We start from the raw sequence: 20,397 nt of genomic DNA on the forward strand, positions 1-20,397 counted from the left end.
CCTCTCCCCTGGTCTTTGTGGGTTTCCTCTTGGGAGCCCTTTCTTTTCCATCTTTGGTGTCCTGCATGCAGAGTTGACTGTGCTCTCAGATCCAGAGGTTGGCATGTGACCACAGCCTGGCCAGCTAGGCCTGCATGTTCTCTGGCCATGGTGTTTTGCTTGGTGACAGACTCTTGACCAAATCGGAGCCAAGAAAATACAATGACAATTTTGCGAGGCCTGCAGGAAGAAAAACGCATCCCCTTTCTCCCCTCCACAAGTCTCTAGCCTAGGAAGATGGATCACTGGAGCACTGGTGGCCATCTGGGCCCTCTGAGAATTCCAAAACTGGAGAATAGCAGAATCCAGAACCAAGTCCTGGTGACATTGTTTGAGTCTCTGGTTCAAGCTGGGCCTGAGCCAGCGAGGTGCCTAAATCCCTGGTCTTCTCAGTTACAAGTGACAGGATCCGCCCCTTACCCTTGTTAAGTCATCTAGAGTTGCATCCAACAGAGAACTGAGACACCCATGTAGATTTGGCCTCTTTTGTCCTGGAGTGAAAATTCCCTTGAGGTATGTGTGGCCAGCTTTCTCCTGGATCTCCTTAGCTGTGTAGTCATTGAATGAGCGCTACTCCTAGCCAGGAATGATTTGACCCCCGAGGACATTTGGTGGTGTCCAGGAGGAGCCTGGTAGGCTGCAGTCCATGGGGTCGCTAAGAGTCGGACTGAGCGACTTGACTTTCACTTTTCCTTTCATGCATTGGAGAAGGAAATGGCAACCCACTCCAGTGTTCTTGCCTGGAGAATCCCAGGGACGGTGGAGCCTGGTGGGCTGCCGTCTATGGGGTCTCACAGAGTCGGACACGACTGAAGTGACTTAGCAGCAGCAGCAGAGGCAGTCTTGATTGGCAAGATCGGGGAGGAGTAGGGAGGGGATGCTCTTGATGTCTTGTGGATGGAAGCCAGGCATGGTCCTAAATATCTCACAAAGCACAAGATTTCCCCCACAACAAAGAATTATCCAGCCCAAATACCTTTAGTGTTGAAGTTGAAAAGCCCTGCTCACCCCACACTGTCCCTTGGACTGCAAGGAGATCCAACCAATCTAATTCTAAAGGAAATCAACCCTGAATACTCATTGGAAGGACTGATGCTGAAGCTGAAGCTCCAATACTTTGACCACCTGATGTGAAGAGCTGACTCAATGGAAAAGACCCTGATGCCGGGAAAGATTGAAGGCAGGAGGAGAAGGGGGCAACAGAGGATGAGATGGTTGGATGGCATCACCGACTAGATGGACATGAGTTTGAGCTAGCTCCGGGAGGTGATGAAGGACGTGGAAGCCTGGTGTGCTGCAGTCCACGGGGTCGCAAAGAGTCAGACCCGACTGACTGGAAAACAAGAACAAAAAACCCCGTGCAGCGCTCAGCCCTCCGGAGTTACTTCCCAGTATGAACACTCTCTGAGGAACCGAGGCTCCCAGAAGGGCTGTGTTCTCACCAGGGAAGCCCTCATTCGGAGATTCTCCTGGGCTTGTCAGCTCCAGGCAAAGTGACTGCAATTTGTTCATGATGAAGTTCTTCGGGAAACTGATCCAAGAGTGTTGCCACTGGCTGGTGGAGGGTTGTGACTGCCTCTTGGAACCAGGGCTCGAGAAAGAGAAATGGGCGGCCTGGTGACAAATGGGATTTTATTTAGGGCCTAGCATCTTTTAAAGAGCGTTAGGAGCCCTCGGTGAAAAACTAGGCTTGTTTAGGTCCTGAGATATTACTGACATCATGAGCATGGAAAGCGCTTTTCTCTGAAATGTAGAGAACCGGAGTTGCTACTCCCTGCAGCCTCTGTGCTGGGGACAGCAGGCTTTTCTAGAAGCGCTGACTGTGGAAGGGCCCTGCTTTCCAGGCTTCTCACCCCCACTTGCATTCCAACCTAACGCCTCTGCTCAGCTGGGTCCTCGCTGGGAGCTGGAACCTTCTTGGTGTGTGTCTGATCCAAGCAGGGGCCTTCCGCAGGCTGAAGACCCTGTACTCTCTGACTGCAGAGCCCCAGCTTCTGCCTGGCCCTGGTGTTGAATCTCCAGGGCCCTTCTTTTCAGAGCCCAACTCCTAAAGAAGGAACGAAGCTTTAGTCCCAAGCTTGGTGCAAAGTCAGTGAGAGAGAGGAGACGCACAGCAGCCTTCCCGCTGCCCGCCCCCCCAATAATATCAAGACACTGAAAGGACTGTTCAGACCACGGCTCCAACATCCTCGGGGAGTTTTCATGTTTTTAGCAGAACTTTCTCCACTGGTGCTCTCTCGTGTCTTTGCTCAGGCTCCTTCCCCACCCAGCTGAAGTGTGAAAACCAAGTTTTCGGGAAAACAGCTCTCATTCCCAGACCAGGCTTGTCCCCCCAGGAACCTTCCCGCCAACCTCATCCCTCGCCTCCCCATCCCGGGGTGAAGTCAGACCACGGCGGGGTGAAGAGTTCACAGGGTGTGGGTGTTTTGCACCGGGACAAGGAGTCCTTTCCCCACCCCACCCCCGTTCTTGGTGTCATTTCCAGACAGATAGGAAGGAAACATGAGTAAACAGTCCTCCACTCTGGACAAAAGCTGAGACGGCTTTTTCTTCAGGAACTTCCCTGTGGGTCAGTCAAGGCTGTGCTCCTGGCCGAGTTTCGCACGCAGGTGGAAATATAAGACCCAACTTGCCTTCAAACCCTTGAGCTCAGCAAAACCAGTCCCTGAACGTGGGATGTGATCAAAGGGCAGCTCAGTTGTGCCTCTCGCTTGAACTTTTTGCTTTTGGCCATGCCGCAGAACTTGGTGGGATCTTAGCTCGGGGCGGAGTGAGAGTGTGGCGTCCTAACCACTGGACCACCCGGGAATCCCCGCCACTTGAACTTTTCAGTGAAGGAGGCAATTTCCTGCTTCCCCCCAACCCCGGATGGAAGCCCAGCTGACCCCACACCTCTTCTGGCCAGGCTCAGGTATGGCCTATGTCACAAAGCCCAGGATTGATCTAGAGGTCTAAACAACTGGTTATAGATATGACATGATGTGTTCATCTTCCTTCAGAGACTCCAGACCTACCCGCCTCCTTCTGCTCCAAGGTCTGGAGTCCCTGAATGTGCCAGCCTTCAGGGACTCGGCTGTAGGGGTTCTCCGTCTGTTTTCTCACCTGAGCCTCTGCTCCCCACCTGCTGGCGGCTTGCAGGGTCTAAGGGAGAGAGGCGAATGGTGGGGGGCAGAAGGGAAGGAACAGAAGAATAGGGCAATTTTTCTCTTTTATTTCTTAAGAAAATTTTTATTTTTATTTTCTTTTATTTCTTTTTCAAAAATTTCATTCATTTTTTGGTTGTGCTGGATCTTCTCTTGTTGCAGAGCACAGGCTCTGAGCTTGCGGGCATCAGTAGCTGTGGGGCACAGCTTAGCTGCTCCACAGCATGTGGGATCCTCCCGGCCCAGGGATCAAACCTGCGTCTCCTGCACTGGCAAGTGGATACTTCACCACTGAACCACCAGGGAATCCCCAGCAGTTCTTCCATGATTGCAGAACTGCCAGCTCTCTGAGCTGTTTCCCAGGGAGTCCCAGAGGTTTCCATCTCTGAGGTTCCCAACCTGCATCTCTGGTTTGGGTAACGGCCAGTGACATCCATCTTCAGCCTCAAGAATCCAGCAGCCTCCTCTGCCTTCTTCCTGCCCATTAGCAGGCGCTACAGGACCTCAAATGATGACTCGCTGGGCCTCTCTCCCCAGAGGCCCATGGGGAAGCACTCACAGGGCACCTGCCCAATCCAGGGCAGCCGCTCCTCTTGTGAGCTGTGCGATCACATAAGAATTGCTGGGAACTCCCTGGTGGCTCAGTGGTGAAGCATCCCCCTGCCAGAGCAGGAGACGCAGGTGCAACCCCTAATCTGGGAGGACCCCACGTGCTGCACAGGCCTGTGGGGCCCCGGCTCTCAACGGCCGGTGGAGCCCACACCAGGAGACTTAAGGTCGAGGTGGCAGCGTCCCCGCCCCGTGGGGCGGAGCTCTCAACGCAGCTTCACCCTCTCAGTTTCCGTGTCCAGATCCCCCGTCCCCTCACTCTACCCTTTGTCATTTTTATTTTCTGGCTGCACTGAGTGGCTTGCGGGATCTTTGTTCCCCGACCAGGGATTGAACCCACACTCTTGGCAGTGAAAACTTTGAGTCCTAACTGCTGGACTACCAGCAAGTTCACCCCTTTTTATGCTCTTGACTGTAGGGGAGGCCCAAGTGCTGTGCAACTGGTTTCCCGTTGTGGCCTAGTGAAGACTACACGTGGGGTGTGTCTCAGGCTGAGTTTGCCATCTGACGTACTGAGAGCCAGCCTCCAGGATGACCCCCAGTTAACCTCACCTCCTGACGGTCATCCCCTGCGTGGTCTCCTCCCACCCTGAACAGGGCTGACCCTGGTACCCACTACATACCTACAGAAATGAAGGTATGTGACTTGCAAGGTTAGGTCATTGCCGTGGGCCAACTGTGTACCCCAGAAGGATATACTGAAGCCCTAATCCTGCCCTGTACTTGTGAATATGACCTTATTTGGGAGTAGGGTCTTTACAGATGCAATTAAAGGTTGTGATGGATTAACTCAGGCCCTAAATCCAATGACTAATATTTAAAAAATGCAACTCTTTTTGTTTCAGGTTATACTGGGCTCCAATACAACAAATATGTCAGTATTAGCTATCTATTTCTGTACTTAGTGGCTTCAAACTACATCAAACATCTATCATCTCACAGTTTCCGTAGGCCAGGGACTGCAGAAAGGTTTACCTGGATGTTCTGGCTCCAGGCTTCTTAGGAGGTAGCAGTCAGATGTAACTGAGGGCTGCAGTCCGTCTGAAAGCTTGACTGGGGCTATAGGATCTGCTTCTTAGGAGGCTCATTCACATGGTGCCAAGTTGGTGCTGGATGTTGACGGGAGGGCTCCGATCCTTGCCATGCGGACCTCCCACTGGTCTGCTTGAGTAGCCTCATGACACGACAGCTGGCTTCCCCCAGGACGAGTGGTCCAAGGGAGAGCAAGGGGGAAGTCACGATGTCTCTTATGACCGTGTTAGTTTCTTTGAGCTGCCATAACAAAGTACCAAGATAGGGCACGGACTGGTTCGTAGCACCAGAGTTTCTGCAGATACCTGGAGGCATGGACTTGAATCTTGCCAGGACACCGTTCTTTGCATAATATTGTCTCTGTGGAAAGACGGGGCCCAAAGTTACGGGATCTCGTGTCTGCTCTGCCAACTTGGTTAAGTCACTCCCTCTGGGAATCTTTTGAACCATGACACAGGAGCTGCTCCGTCTGAAGTAGCACAAGCCTAAGGATGAGGAGGCTGCCCTCACCTTCATCCTAGCCCTTCTTTTTAAATTTATTTTCTTTGTTTATTTCTGGCCGTGCCGGGCCTTCACTGCTGCTCTGGCTTTCTCTAGCTGCGGAGAGCGGGGCTGCTCTGTACTGGCACTGCTCGGACTGCTTTGTTGTGGAGCACGGGCTCCCGGGCTCTCAAGCTCAAGCTCACTCGCATGGGCTTAATTGCTCCGAGGCACGTGGGATCTTCCCCTATCAGGGATCGAACCTGTGCCTCCTGCATTGGCAGGTGGATTCTTTACCCTTGAGCCATGAGGGAAGCCCCATCCCAGCCCTGCTTAGTAGTGGTGTTTTCTAAAGAGGTCAAATTAGAATTTGCCCCCTACAGACATCTTCCAGGCTGGCTCCTCCCAAGGTCAAATTGCACACCATGCAGTTGAGAACAGCCACTATTTCTGGAGCATCTACTCAGCACCAAATGATTTCTCTAATCTTCACAGCCCCCTCCAAGGCAAGAGAGGCAGAGACCTGACTCCAGCCCAGGCCTACTGAACCCTTTCCACTCACCTGTCATTGCCCCAGAGGGTGACTCAAGGGCATTCCGTTTGAGGAGTCAAGCCAGTGCCCCAGAAATTGGGATTTTTCTCCAGCCTCGAGGGATTACCATGGTCAGCAGACATTAGGGGAAGTGAGGTTGCACAGACTGCTGGTTAAAGAGAATGGGGGTCTGAGGTCAAATTGCCCAGGTCTGAAACCTAGCCTTCCCTTATGCTCCAAGTCTCAAATTCTTCCTCTGACTGTTGGGAGTAAGAGCGCATACCTGCACGGTTGGCTGGGAAGATTAAATGAGATAATGCATGAAATTCACAGCAAGAGTTAAGAGCCCTTTACACTTTTCTCCTGTTAATATTATAGACATTACTGTTGACATTACCCTCCCTCCATGGCCTCTAGACTCTTAACATCAAGTCAATATTGGAAAAAGGGCAAATTGAAACGGTGTCTAACTGGAAGCAGATGGAAATGTGCGGCTGGGTGGCTGTTTTCAGGTTTTTGGAGGGATTCTTTTTCAGTTATAAGACAGCTCCCTGTGAAAGGTGATGAGCCTGATTAATTGCAATCAGCTCCTTTCCACATAATAAAGAAAGTTGGATGTCGTCCTGTGGCTTTCGTCCAGGTGGGTGCAGTTACCCATTGTGTCCACAGGGTGTCGCTACGAATCATGCTTCAATCGTGAAAGTTGCTCAGTCGTGTCCCCACTGTTAGCAAACCCGAGGATGGTAGCCCACCAGGCTCCTCTGTCCATGGGATTCTCCAGGCAAGAATACCGGAGTGGATTGTCATTCCCTTCTCCAGGGGATCCTCCTGACCCAGGGATCGAACCTGGGTCTCCTGCCTTGCAGGCAGATTCTTTACCATCTGAACCACCACCTGCCCACAAACCCAGGTACTCAGGGCATGGAACTCATTCCGAGACCCCCATGCAGGGAGGAGACGCTGCCAGGGGCTGAGCGTTCTTCAGGAACACTCTTTGAAACCCTTCTTGACCCTCCAACACTGTGGAAGTGGAAGGGGAGCTGTGGTGGCAGGAGTGACTTGGCCCAGTTGGCTAGGTACAGAGCTGGAAGAGTATCAGGGAGGGTCTCCTCCTCTCAATCAGATGTACCGACCGCTGCACTGTCCTGTGTGTGTATGAGCTGATTGGAGGGCGCGGGAGCCTGGTTTCTGGGTGGTCACCTCTGGGAATGTGATTTGAAGACGGGGTTCAGTGTGACGCTAAATGTCCTCTGTTCCTTTGCCTTGAACCCTGGATTCCTCTGGGTGGCCGGCCAGCTCCTGGACTCTCTAGGCTGCCTTGCTGATGGCTGCTGTTCTAGTGGCCAGAAGAAGGACCTTCATCACTAGAGCAGCAGGCTCTCAGAGAGCTGGCCCTCTGGGGAGAGCCGCTCTTTATGCCCCTCGCCCAGTGGAGGGTGGCTGTGGTTCTTGGGGAGCCTGGGCAGTGGCTAAAATGGTCGGGAAGAGGTTGGAGAAGCTGCCCACAAACACTGATTTCTCCAACCAGAGGCCTTTTTTGGAGCCTACCCTGATGTGAGACTTGGGTTGAAGCTCCAGAGATGCAGGAAGCTGAGGCTCAGGTGCCTTGTCACCCTACCCTGCACAAAGGGAGGGGGTGACAGTGTGACTTTGGAGGGTCCATGTGGTCAGTGCTCAGGAAGCTCCATTTCCGTCTCTTTCCTCGTTTCCCTCAGATCCTTCTGGAAGTGGCCCGCACAGCCCCGTTCCGAAGCATGGCTCTTTCTTTTCTGGTGATCAGGAGCTTCTGTGATTTCTTTTCCCTCATTCTTCATTTTGCCAGGATCACCTCTCCTGCGGTGGAGCCATTTGCCTTGGGGCTCCAGTCCACGTGATTATGGGGGGGCAGGGGGGCTGCCTCTGAGGATCTCGGCCTCGGGGAAGTGGGCTCAGCCTGCAGAAGCCAACAGTGCAGTGGGAAACAGAGCATTTCCTCCTCCGTGAAAGGTCACCAAGGAAGGGAAGAAGGCCTCGGGGCACTGTGCATCTGGACAGAGCTAGGTCAGAGAGAAAAGGCCCCCCTGGGCGAAGCCTCCACACCTCCCGATAGTCAGGGGAAGTCTTCCTGGAGCAGGTAGGAATCTTTCCCCCACCCTCAACCCAGCACATACCCGCTGAGATGTGGAAACGACAGGAGAGAGAAAGGAAGGTCCAGAATTATGGATCTGTGATTATTTCTTTGGAGAGCTGTTGGGGGTGGGGATGAGGACAGGAAGATGTACAATCAGTCTGGGATTGGTTTATTTTTATTGCTTTTTAAAATTATGTGGGTAATTGATGTTCACTGAGAAAAAGAGAAAACACAGATAAGCCAAGACAACAAAAATCATCTGTTAGCATCTTGGCAAACATCCTTTTTCTATGATTAGATACATAGAGAGTATTTTCTTTCATTAATAAAAGGCTTTCTTACTGTTTTTGTTGTTGTTCAGTTGCTAAGTTGTGTCTGACTCTTTGTGACCCAGTGCATTGCAGACACCAGGCTTCCCTGTCCTTCACCATCTCCCGGAGTTTGCTCAAACTCATGTCCAGTCAGTGATGCCATCCAACCATCTCGCCCTCTGTCACTGCCTTTTCCTCCTGCCCTCAATCTTACCCAGCATCAGGTCTTTTCCAATAGTTTTAAGACCTGCTTGCTTCCTTTTTTTTTTTTTTTAAACAGAACAATAGACTAGGCCATCTTTTCAGGTCAACAGATAAGTAGACTTCATCTCCATTGATGTTATTGGCTCCGGGGTATTGTCTGGTGATTGGGAATTTCCCTGGTCTTTGTGCCACCTTCTCCTGGGCACCTGCACTGGGCTTGGCACTGGATGTGGGTCCTTGGCACCGGGGAAGACTGGAGACCAGCAAGGAGGATGGAAGGAGGGAGGAGACGCAGTGGTCGCGGGCCCAGGCCACACGAGGGCAGCAAGCCCCTCTGAACGGGGGCCACCTCTCTCTCACCCACCGCCCAGCTTGCTTGTGGATTGACAGCCCTGAGACCAGCCGCCACCCCGGACCCAAGTGGGGAGGTGGAGCTGAGAGGGATTTCTACGGTCCTCAGGCTGAGATGGCCCCCCCTGCAGCCAAAGTGCTCCTTGGCAGGCAGGGTGACCAGTCAGGTCTTACTGGCCCTGAGGGGACTGGGTAAGCTCATGAGAGAGTCAGAGAATCCGGACATGGAGGAGATGGGGAGAGTCTTTTCACTCAGCTTCAGCAATCAGAAGCAGCATCCCCACCCAGGCTGGGGGCCAGCCCTGGGAAACTGACCAGCTCCACCTGTTCTCTGGGACAACCCAGAAGAAGAAATGAAAGCAAAATAAGTAGGGTAGCACAAGGGTTAAGCCCACAGACTTGGAGTTTGATGGGGACCTGGCTTCCAGTCCTGGCGCTAGCATTCAGCAGCTGTGTGACCTGGATCAAGTCACTTAACCTCTCTGAGCTTCCATTTCCCCACCAATAAATTCAGAGCGGCTTCTACTTAATGGTTTTGTGAAGAAAATCGTTGGATCGTATCCATAAAGCACTTGGCACACTGCCCAATGAATGTAGCTAGAGTTATCTTTTCATCATTAGCCGGTAAGTCGGTCTGCAGAGCCGGAAGACAGCTGCTTACAAAAAAGAACATGGTTGCGTGTTTCCCCGTGTTCATCACTATGGCTGGGTTTTGTGTGCAGGGCTACGTGTGGGTGTGGGTGGCTGGGATCTAGGGGAGGAAGAAAGAGGAGGGTGGAGGGTGCAGGGTGGGGGGCTTATAAACCTAGCAGCTTTGAAACCAGGGGAAGTCTCAGGTCACCCTCCCGGGTAAGGAAAAGGCTGGATCTGTCCATGCTGTATCTCCCCTACTCCATAGTGCCCTCCGGAGCCCCCTCCTCCCAGAGGGGCAGGGTAAGGGAGTGCAGCTGGATAAGAAGACCTGAGGCGTGATGCCAGCACCTGGATCCGAGCAGGGTGGTGGGTCGGGGGAGGGTGGGCGGGGGGGGGGGGGCGTGTGCTCAGCTGCAGCATCCATGGGCCCGGGGGGCGGGGTGGAGGGCAATCTCTGAGGATCACTGCCTGGCTGCCAGATGGTGCCTCTAGGGGCCGGCGGAAGGGGGCGGGTCCCTTGACCTTGAGCAGCCGAGGGCCCTGTGGGGTCCTCTGGGTCCACCCTCCAGGGAAGCCAGCGTTGCCGCTGGTCTCCTGGCCTGCGCAGTGGCAGCCTGGGCCCCGGACCAGCCTCCCCGTCCCACTAGGCCTGCTAACGAGGAACGGCTTCTCCAAAGACAGAGGGCTGTGCGCCCACAGGTGGACCGCTGGTGGATGATGGAGGGTGAGTGGTGTCTGCCTGCATTCCTTCAACTCCTCCAGAGAGGTCACCACGGGGTCTCCATCACGAGCGGTCTTGAACCTGGGGTGGTTTTCTCCTACAATTTCATCTACTCCCTGATGGCCCCCGGTGTGCAAGCCTCTGACAGTCCTCAGTCTTTGCAATTGATTTCCTGGAAGCAGCGGCCAGGCCAACAGCTAGTGATGAATGTGTACTAGGGGGCTGGGGGCAGAGGAGGCTGGCTGCACCCTCCCACACCTTGGCAGGGTCTCTCACACATGGGATGCATGCACTCCTGCCTCCTTGCTCGACCTCAGGGTATCAGCGCCTACAGAAAGACTGGTGTATGTGCCCGGAGAGGCATGGGCCAGGATGCTGGTTGAAGAATTGTTTGCCTGAGAAAGAACTGGAGACCGCTTATCTGCTCAGGGGAGCAGGGAGGAGCTGCTGTATTCTGCACGTGGACAGGGTCTCCAGGACTCTGCAGTGGCATCATTTACCTTAAACACCAGGCTCCCCAGAGTTGAGCCGGCAACAGGGACCCTGAGTGAGGGGGTGAGTGGAAAGGCAATGGTTGAATCAACTGTGTTACATCCACGTGGACAATATCTGCAGAAATTAGAGAAAGATAAAGCAACAGCAGATACTCATGCTTCATATATGTGGTCATGAAAAAATGTTCAAGATATACTGTTATGGGGGGAAAGCTGTAGGGCGGTATGGTCAGCTTGATCCAACTGACGTAAAAGCAAAAAACCCCAAACATCCTGGCATCATATACACATGGGTGTGTGTGTGTGTGTGTGCGTGTATCAGTGCCCAGGAAAAAGTCTGGGATGACATACAGCCAACTGCTGATACAGGTCGCTGCTGGGGAAGCAGGGATATTGGGGAAAAAAGAACTTGTCACTGTTTCTATCTTTACTTCTGTGTTCACATTTTTTCCCTTCAATGACTACAAAATTCTTTAATGGGGTAATGAGGGATACTTTCTGTTTTTTATCAACCTCACCGTCTAAGGTATTTCTTTTATTTTTTTATTGAGGGATAATTGCTTTACAGAATTTTGTTGTTTTCTGTCAAACCTCAACATGAGTCAGCCATAGGTATACATATAACCCCCTCCCTTTGGAACCTCCCTCCCTCCCTCATTTTTTATGGAGAGAACAAACCTGGTGTCAAGAACATCGCCCTCCTCTCCTTGGTGCTCCTGGCCTGACTCCCTCAAGCTCCCGTTGTCCATTGTTCTTCTCGGGACAGTGAACTCCCCCAGAACCCTGGGAACTAGACCTGACCTGGATCCACATCAAAGTCCTGTGTGGCATCAGAGGGGACCACCTCCATCCTGGCCTGCCACGGTGGCCGGCTTCCCCAGCTGACGCTGCAGAGACAGCCTGCGGCGGGGAGAATGTGTGGAAAGGAGCCCACGGGGCTGCGGCTGAAGCTCCTTTCTTTAGGGACCCCCTGCCAGGGGCTGCGGGTGAAAGGAGGGCAAGAAGGGCGTTGACTCCCACCTCGGGCCCCACAGGGAGGCTGCTGGAGCCTTCAGCCAGCGAAGCCAGGCCTCTGGATCAAAGGAGTCAGGGCAGGACCATCCCCAGGGCCAAGCCAGGGCCCCCGGATTCCCGCCCTGGCCTGGTGCTGCCCAGCTCACCTGCCAGGCTTGGGGCAGGGACTGCGGGCATCCAGGGCGCTGCTCTGACTGAGGGGCCCTTCTGTCCTAGACGCCGTGTCTGCTGGACCTGTGACAGGCCCAACCCCCATGGCCCAGCGCGGGGCAGGGGGATTTTCCTTCCTTCTTCCTTGTTCTAGAAGGAAGAACAGGGCCAGGGCACACGGGTCACACACCTCTGGTGTGCCAGAAGCCTCGCTGGGTTCTTGACACTTAGCTCATTCACACCTCTCAGCCATGCCATCCTGCAGGTGAGGCTGACAGCTGCGGGGTGGGGGGACTTAACTACTGGCAAGCTCGGACCAGCGATGTGAGCCCGGGGCCCTCCGCCCCACGGGGCTGCTCTCTCCCTCTACGCCCAGTGCAGCCTCACCCCTCCGCAGGCTTCAGGGAGGCTGCGCTTGTCACTCAGCCCTGGGGAGCAGAGGAAATAGCAGTGGAGGGGCCTGTGGTAAGGACCTACGCAGGGCAAGGGACCCAAACCAGCCTCCAGGGCCTCTTGAGGGCTCCTGCTGTTCCCTAACCAGCTCTCCAAATCGGGCTGCCTCCAGGGAGTCCTCCTTGCTTTCTAGCCCTCCCGGGACTCCCTGGCTTGTGCTGGCTTCAGTCACTGGGCTCGACCCTGCTCTGCTGGAGATGGACCGGCCCGGCCTTGTCCCTTCTCATGGATTCATTAATCCTTCCTCTGGTGTCCCCAGTCCTGACCAGCTGGGTGGGAACTCCTTCCTCTAAACCCTCACCTCTTCTGGCCACATCTTTTAGCCAAGATGGGGTTTTCTGTCATAGCAAATTGGCCAAGTCTGATGATTAGTGTGGTTCAGATCCCCGCTCTGCCTCCAGTGGCCAGGTGACCTTGGGAATGTCCCTGAACACCTCTGCACCTCAGTTTCTCCATCTGTAAAATGGGGATGATGGCAGCGGGATTCTTAGGGCTGTACGTCAGCAACAAGCACGTCATCAGAATGACTCCCAGCCGGTGGCGGGCACGCGGTACGTGTCCACGGTTGCTGCTGTCTCTCTCTTCCTCCGTGTGCCCCAGGAGGGATGGGTCATTCTGCAGAACTGCAGCTGGGAGGAAATCAGAGTGGGCTGGATGGAAACCAGCTTCTGGGCCTGACGAAACTGACATATGGTGCTTTCCTCAGAGCTCGTGGAAGGGAAGTCCAAGTTCAGACGCCTGTTGGGGAGATGCGGGAGACCAAGAAGGGAAATGAGAATGAGTTTGAAATGTTCTGTTCTGTGGCTCTCTTCCTTCTGCCGGGCCTGTGACCCCCAAGTCTCAGTCTGGTTTGCAGGTCTGCACGTCAGGAGGGAAGATGGTGTCTCTTCTGTAAGAATTCCTTGAGCATCTTGTGAAAAAGCCTCATGGAGAGGTGGGCTGGCCCGGGAGAGGCCGGCAGGGAACACTGGCCAGGCTGTCTTAGAGAGACGCAGAGCGCCTGGCCCTCTGACGAGCTCAAACTGCACCTCCGGCCGTCCCCTCAGGTCCCACAGTGACGGCTAACAGTAACCCCGGGGACAGAGCCAGTGCCATCATCTCCAAGAGGCTGCGTTTTCTCCTGGTTTCTTTCTCCCTGCAACAGACACTTGAAGAAATGAAGTGTTTCTTAAATAAAAATAACACTCAGAACCCTCACAGTTCAGTTCAGTTCAGTTCAGTCTCTCACTCATGTCCCACTCTTTGTGACCCATGGACTGCTGCACACCAGGCTTCCCTGTCCATCACCAACTCCCAGAGTTTACTCAAACTCATGTCCATTGAATTGGTGATGCCATCCAACCATCTCATCCTCTGTTGTCCCCTTCTCCTCCTGCCTTCAATCTTTCGCAGCATCAGGGTCTTTTCCAATGAGTCAGTTCTTCGCATCAGGTGGCCCAAGTTTCAGCTTCAGCATCAGTCCTTCCAATGAATATTCAGGACTGATTTCCTTTAGGATGGACTGGTTGGATCTCCTTGCAGTCCAAGAGAAGAGAGTTCCAGAACCCTCACAGTTGGCCCTAAAAAATACCTGGGAGCTCCTTTGCTGGAGCATTCATATTCCTCTGTCTTCCCCACGATGCTGTCCCTGAGGATAAGACGGTCTGTCCTGCTCACCACCGTGTCCTGACATACTAGGTCCAAACAAAGAGTTGTCAATATGCCTCTGTGGACAGAATGACGGGAGGAGGGATCTGAAAGCCTGGAAGTTCTGACAGCACGTGTGAAAGGGCCTCAGACAGGGTCCAGTGCACAGCATGGACCCCACCTGACTCAGTAGTCCAGGGGCTGTTTGGTCGTCACCAACTCTCACCTGCGCTAACCCCTTGAAAACATCCAGCTAGGGGACTTTGCCCAGCCTCCATCCCCGACCCCACCTCCCTGAACCTGGCTTCAGCTGCTGGCAACATCAACAGCCAGCCAGTTCTCCACCCAGTGGGTCATAGCCAGCCGCTGCTGCTTGCTGCTGTGGCTGGGATGTCACTGAGATCCAAACGTTTCTGGAGAATAAGAAGTTTCCATTCTAACTTCCTTTCCCAGCGTTGAGGACAGAGGCACTTCCCCAGCAGTGGGGTCCACCGTCTCATCAGTACTTCCTGGAAGTCAAACCACTGGCGAGGTCAGGTGACTGGTCAGAAGCCGTATGACGCTGTCACTTCTGCCCTCTTGCCTCAGCCACACTGGACCCCTGGGTGACCTGCCACTATACCCGAGGGTCCCCAGAGCCGACGAGCCCTCTAGCTGGGCTTCTTGTTGATGGGAGCTGGTGTAGGGCTGCACCCTTTAGGATGACCACAAGGCCCAGGTGACCAAACTCTGTTCGACTCATCTCAGACCACTTCCCCCTTGCCAGCTGCAGGCCCCCCTTCCAGCTGCACCAACATGTCCGCTCCTCCCCACTTCCGGGCCTTTGCGTTAAGCCAGTAGGTCTCACATTCAAGTGGGCCTCAGAATCTCCCCCAGGAGATCCCAGATTTCTCCACCTCACCCCGGAGTCCCTGATTCAGTCAGTCTGGGGTGAGGCCCAAGAATCTGCACTTCAAGAGGTTCCCAGGTGACCTCATGCCGCTGGTCCAGGGACCACGCTTTGAGAAGCGCTGGTGCAAGCCACTCCCCTCACCTGTCACTTCCTTGGGAAACCTTCCTGGACTTTTCCAAGCGACATGAGTGTCCCCATCCATATGCCTTTGTGGGACCTTGCACTTCTCCTCATGGCACTTAATCACACTTTGCATTTTCTATGAATTTGTGAAAATGCTCAATTGACGCCAGTCTCCCTCTTTAAGTGTATATCTGTTTTGTTTCCCATTGTCTCCCTGGCGCCCAGCCAAGTGTTTTGCACATAACAGGTGCTCAACAAATAGTTGCTGTGTGAATGAATGCGCGAATGAGCAAATTACGCGCAAGAGACTTTCAGAGGCTCGTCCTGCTGACCCCCGGCTCAGGCAGCTCTGGGCTCTAGCAGCACAGCGAGGGGAAACAGGGACGGTCTGGAGCACAGCTTCGGGGGTTCACACCCAGCTGGTGTTACCAGCCGTGTGACCTTGCATTGGTTGCTTAACCTGTCTGTGTGCTGCCTTGCTCATCTGCACAGCGGAACCCGCAAGGGTACCCAGTTCACAGGGTTGCACGAGGGCAAACTGAGTAACCCACCCAGAGTGTTTACAACGTACGCCTGTCACATACTCAGTTCAGTTCAGTCGCTCAGTCGTGCCCAACTCTTTGTGACCCCATGGACTGCACCACGCCAGGCCTCCCTGTCCATTGACAACTCCCAGAGTCCACCCAAACTCATGTCCACTGAGTCGGTGATGCCATCCAACGCTATCTAAAGTTATGTCTTATTGTTCTCAAAGTGCCTGCCAGCGAGGCCCTGCTTGCTTTTATCAGACCCTGTCCAGGGATCAGCTGCTAGAGAGTTCCCTCTGGTGGACTTGGGTAAGACCGAGACCAAGGAATTAACCCAGGGGTCTGCCTTTGGCTGGACTTTTCCAGAAGCTGCAACCCCCACCTGCTGGGGCTCAGTGACAGCCGCGTGCGGTGTTTGTCTGGGGGAGGGCATTGGGACGTGGCTGTTGCCCCTCTGCACATCCCCACGGGCCTGGAGCGGGCGTTTCTGGTCTTCCCTCACTGCCTGCCTGGCATGGAGCTGACTCACCGCCAGGAGAGGGTGGTGATTAGTATGCAGGGCAGGTACTGGGAGGAAAGCTGTCTCCACGCAACAGCTCTTGATGCGTTTCTTTGATTAATGTGGCAGAAAGAACATTGCAGCTTTTTCCTGAATGGTCGCCACGTGGAGCCGGAGTCATTAGCATCACGTCTCCCGCTTGCCATGACCTGCTGACCACCTTAAGTAGATAAAAATGAAAATGGCCAAGACAGCTGGCAAGGCCCAGAAACAAACTGCCTGGTGGCTCTGCAGCCATGGGAGAGTCTTTTATGGGGAAGGTTTCCGGAACGGTCCCTCCTTCCCCATCCTCCCACAACCCCACCCCCACCCCATAAAACCGACCTTAAAATTTCTGTTTCTGTCACTACTGGTCCCCAATAAGGGCAGAACCCCCTTTCTGGGCCTTGGAGACCGAGTCTGAGCATAAGCATCCCTGCCTCCCCCACAGGTGGGTGTGCCCAAGTGAAAGATGGTAGGGGTGGGGGAAGGGATGCTAGGGGAGGGATCAGACCGGGTGAAGGACCCGGGCGGGCGGCGGGAGGTACCTAGAGCATGGAGTGGGTCTCTGCTGGGCAGAGAGGACATGTGGGGTGCAGCAAGAGAGAAGGCTGGGGATCCAGACTTTATCCTGAGGGCCACGGGGAGTCACGCCCTGTGGAGGGATTGTATCTCATGGGGAATAAGACAGGGCGCTCTAAAGATCCCTCCCTCTCCAGTGTGATGGATACTGGGGACTCACGGAGAAGTGGGGAGGACCGACCGGAGGCCATTGCTGCCATCCAGGTGGGTGATGCTGCTGCCTTGAATTAACACCACACGTTCCTCAGGGCACTTCCTCTGCAGCCGCTGGGAGTTGGGGCATCTGTCTGCAAACCCGGGAGGACAAACGCACGCCATTGCTCAGGGAAACTGAGGCAGGCAGGGGTGACTTGGGGGTGACAGCCTCCCCAGGATGGGCACGAAGGTGGGGAGAAGCTCCTTCTGTATCTTTGGTCTGTCCTCGGCTCTGTGGGGTTAGATTCCTGTGACCATGCTGTTCTGAATTGGTTTGCGATTCCTGCCCCCCAATTTGCTGCTTTCATTCTCTCGGTCTCTGTGTCTCTGGGAGAGGGGCGGCGAGCCCAGAGAACGGTCCCTGGGCTTCGTGGGAAGGATGATGGTAAGGCAGTCCCAGGTTGCAAGCTCAGGCCAGCTCCATTCTCCTCTGCCCAGCGACGCCTCTGCCACCGTTATCTGCCTCCCCGCCCCGACACACACCGCTATCACCGCCTCATTTGGGTGGTGGTCTTCAAAGCCAGCCCCACCATATCCACTTGCTAGAAAACAGGCCTCTGGACTCAGCCTGGGGCCTGAAAGGAATGAGCAATGGCGCTAATCGTGGAGTCGGCAGGAGAAGCTGGGAGGAGGCCGCCTGGAGACAGAAATCATCTTGTGATGCGCCAATTACCGATCAGCTGGGACATAATTGTGGGGCTGCCATTCTGGCTGCTGGAGGTACCAGGCCTCCCTCTCGTTAATCAACGATAATCCAGAATTACGACCCTTAATGATTTGCAAAGACACTTAGGCACACACGCACACATGCTCTCGCACGGACACAAGTAATTGATAATCAACCATGTAATTTGAGGCAATAATTCTGTCCGGGCCAGATGACAGGCTCCACCCTGCCAGCGGAGGGGAGCCGGCATCACAGCCGACCTGGTGATGGGTGGCGGCTTCTCTGGGGGATGGAGGCTCTTTCCCTTCTCTAGGGTGGGTGCCGAGGGGGCCCCCAGTTATCTCTGGGCAGAAGGAGGACAGAAATTTTTGTTTATTTGTTTCCTACTTTTACTCATCTGTATTTTCTAATTATTGCACATTAGACTTTTGTACCGTTTAGAAACATCCTTGCTATTATTATTCTTTATTCAGGGCCCTAAACCAATGGTCTCTAACTTAGCGAGCATTCAAATCACTCAGGGAGATGGTTAGAGAGGTGGATTTCTAGAGACTTCCCTGGTGGTCCAGTGGTTAAGACTCCTGACTTCTGATGCAGGCAATGTGGGTTCGATCCCTGGTTGGGGAAGTGAGATCCCACAGGCTGCACGGTGTGGCCAAAAAGTAAAAGTTTTGGAAAACATGTGGATTCCTGCACCCTGAGCCTGGAGATTTAGACTCAAAAATCCAGTGTGGGACCTAGGAATCTGCATATTTAATCAGCATCTCAAATGATTTGGGTGTAGACTGTCCACAGACTGCACTTTAAGAAAAGTGCCAGTCACTTGGTCGTGTCCATCTCTTTGTGAGCCCATGGACTACAGCCCACCAGGTTCCTCTGTCCATGGGATTCTTTAGGAAAGAATACTGGATGGGTTGGAATACTGGAAGAATACAGGAGATCTTCCCAACCCAAGGATCAAACCCAGGTCTCCTGCATTTCAGGCAGATTCTTCACCATATGAGCCACCGGGGAAGCCCTTTAAGAAGGAGGACCCTAAAACAATGGTTCCCAACCCTGATTGCACATTGCAAACACTTGAGGATATTTTTGAAAATTCTGATGCCTGGGCTACAGCCCCAGGATCTAATAAGACTTAACTGATCCAAGTGCGCACTGGGAATCAGGAATTTTTTTTAAAGGACCACAGGTGATTCCAACCATCAGCCAAGGCTGAGTCCTATGCCTCATCACTCCAGGTGGGCGGCTGGGGATGGTTGTTAGTCTCCCACCACAGCCACAAGCATCTCCCATTCCAGGATGAGCATGTTGCCATGTCCAACTACAGGAAAAATCTATTTACCCTCCTCCTGAACTTGGTATGGCCTCATGACTTGCTTTGACCAGCAGAATTTGGTGCAAGGGAGCGATGCCATCTCCATGGCAGGCCCCTTAAGGAGCCTGGCAGTTTCTGCTTTCATTCCTTTGGAGGCCAGCTGCCATGTAAGAAACCAACCACCCTAAAGCCACCATACCAGCCACACGGCGGAGGCCACGTAGAGAAGTGCTAAAGTGCAAGGCATGTGACTAACTCTTCTGGGTCCTTCCCTCCCAGCTGGGCTGCCAGCTGAATGCAGAATGATCCCAGCTAATGGCACATGGAGCAGAAGAACCAACCAGCTGAGCCCTGTCCAGATTCCTGACTCACCAAATCAGGAGAACCGGTACACTGTTGCTTAAAGCCACGTATTGAGTCCACTGTTATATTGTAATAGAGAATGAAAACGCTTGGGTTCCTCTCTCAGTTCTGACACCATAGGCAAGACTAGTATGCCTGTCAGACCTCAGTTGCCTCACCTGCCAAATGAGAGTTAAATGAAATCATGCATCTAAAACCTGGTGCCAAGGGCCTGGTGCACTGCTTTGCTTACCAGATAATCGTAATTTATTACTACTAGTGAGGCCATGCCAAGGTCCCCATACCTGTGCTCCACCCGGATTTGAGTGACAGCTATTCAAATCCTCTTGTTCCAGGTCCTCACATGAATGGCCATCATTCCCCTCTGATGGAAGTGGCCTGTCACCGTGGCAGCACCCTGGCTAAGAGCAGCAGCTTCTGAGCCAGGAAAGCATGTATGTCTTCTGCCAGTTTCTAGCTCTGTGACCTCAGGCAAGTTATTTAATGTCACTGAGCCTTAGTTTCTTCACTGGAAGAGGAGTCAGACTTCAGAGGAAGTCAGCCTAGCTCCTTCTCCAGGAGGCCTATCCTGATTAACTTCTCCCCACCACATGTCTCTAAAGAGTGTTTTGTGGTGACCTATTTGTAAGGCAGATGCTAAGGTCTGAATTTTCAGAAGAGAGCTGAAATTACCCATATGGGTTGGGAAAAGGGTTCGGAGGACCCTTGACCTCACTTCATTAATAAAAATAGCTTTTCTTTGTCGAGTCTGAAGAGTTTGCAAGTGCTTCGCCTGCACTGTCTTCACAACACGCCTGCGAGGGAAGGACCAGTGTCACTAGGCCCCTTGTGCGGGGAGGGTCCTGAACTTAGGAGCCAGGTGGGGCCCTGTAGCAGACACTCGCTTGTTGCTGTGTCAAGCGTGCTTGTGTATATGAACTCTACTCCTTCTCCCTACATATCTTAGGGACTAATAACAAAATATGCAGAAGATATACTTACCGAAATCAAAACAGATGATTTCTTGTCTAACTCGGGCCATCTCCCCTGACTTCAGGGTACATCCAGAAGTGGCCGACTTCTCACTAACCTGGCTGCTATCCCCCTGGTCCCAGCCACCATCCTTTGCCTCCATCCCTTCACAGTCCCCCTGCTCTCCCGCCGTCCTCCTTGCCAGAATGATCCCATTCCCATGCAGGATGGATGATGTCACTGTCTGCTGAGAGCTCTGCAGTGGCTCCGTCTCACTCAGAGTAAACACTCGTGTCCTCCCAATGGCCCTCAAAGCCCAACACCGTCTGCTCCTGACCGTGT

General features: G+C 53.5%; 1 long non-coding RNA gene across 1 annotated transcript; it reads left to right on the top strand.

Annotated features, from left to right (window-relative positions):
- The first annotated feature begins 2,618 nt into the window (after positions 1–2,618).
- LOC129563272 (uncharacterized) lies at positions 2,619–9,475 on the top strand. The gene is made up of 3 exons (XR_008687336.2): positions 2,619–2,950; positions 4,210–4,428; positions 7,551–9,475. It is a non-coding gene; the product is annotated as an uncharacterized LOC129563272 (long non-coding RNA).
- The last annotated feature ends 10,922 nt before the right edge of the window (positions 9,476–20,397 follow it).

This window comes from Moschus berezovskii, chromosome 9 (genome assembly GCF_049115385.1).
Source record: "Moschus berezovskii isolate FMDL1 chromosome 9, NW_MosBer_1.0, whole genome shotgun sequence".
In the NCBI taxonomy this organism is placed as follows: Eukaryota; Metazoa; Chordata; class Mammalia; order Artiodactyla; family Moschidae; genus Moschus; species Moschus berezovskii.